The sequence below is a fragment of the Crocuta crocuta genome, unplaced genomic scaffold (genome assembly GCF_008692635.1).
Source record: "Crocuta crocuta isolate KB4526 unplaced genomic scaffold, BGI_CrCroc_1.0 scaffold39, whole genome shotgun sequence".
In the NCBI taxonomy this organism is placed as follows: domain Eukaryota; kingdom Metazoa; phylum Chordata; class Mammalia; order Carnivora; family Hyaenidae; genus Crocuta; species Crocuta crocuta.
In genome coordinates, this window is record NW_027533334.1 from 2,421,843 (window position 1) to 2,422,557 (window position 715).

Genomic DNA, 715 nt, shown 5'->3' on the forward strand with positions numbered 1-715 from the left:
AAAAATAAAAAAAAATAAAAATAAAAATAAAAAATAAAAAAAAGAAAAGAAAACCAGTCCCATTAGACACCTGTCCGACAGAAATTTTATCTTCTACCACCTTCATTTGCAGAAGAAGCTGTGTAGATAAATCCTTCAGTAGAGTACTCTCTCTAGCTCTCCCTAAACTGTTTATCAGCATAAGGGCTATAAAGTAAGAATTTATTTTTAGGTTGTCCAGAGAAACAAGGTGTTGGAATGGAAGGAGGGCTCTTCTAGATGCATATCATTCGGCAACAGCTCTGTTTAGATCATGTATTTTAATTTTTTTAAATTTTAGTTTGATTATTTTTTCAGAGGGAGGGACAGAGAGAGAGGGAGGAGAGGATCCCAAGCAGGCTCCCCACTGTCAGCACAGACGCTAAGGCGGAGCTCAAACTCACAAACTGTGAGATCACGACCTGAGCCGAAATCGGGAGTTGGATGCTTAACCGACAGAGCCACCAGGTGCCCCTAGATCATGTATTTTAAATGTTATGGAGTCCCAAAAGATCACTTGCTTCGATCCAAACAGGTAGACTGTGTGTCCTGAGGTCTATGTGGTTCTGTGTAGTTACTCAGATCTTGCATTCAAGTTCCTTAATCTCTCAGAGCCTCTGTTTGTTCATCTGCAATAATGAAATGGTAATATTATCTTAGTACCTGCCTGGATTGGATATGGTATTCTGTCCAAACT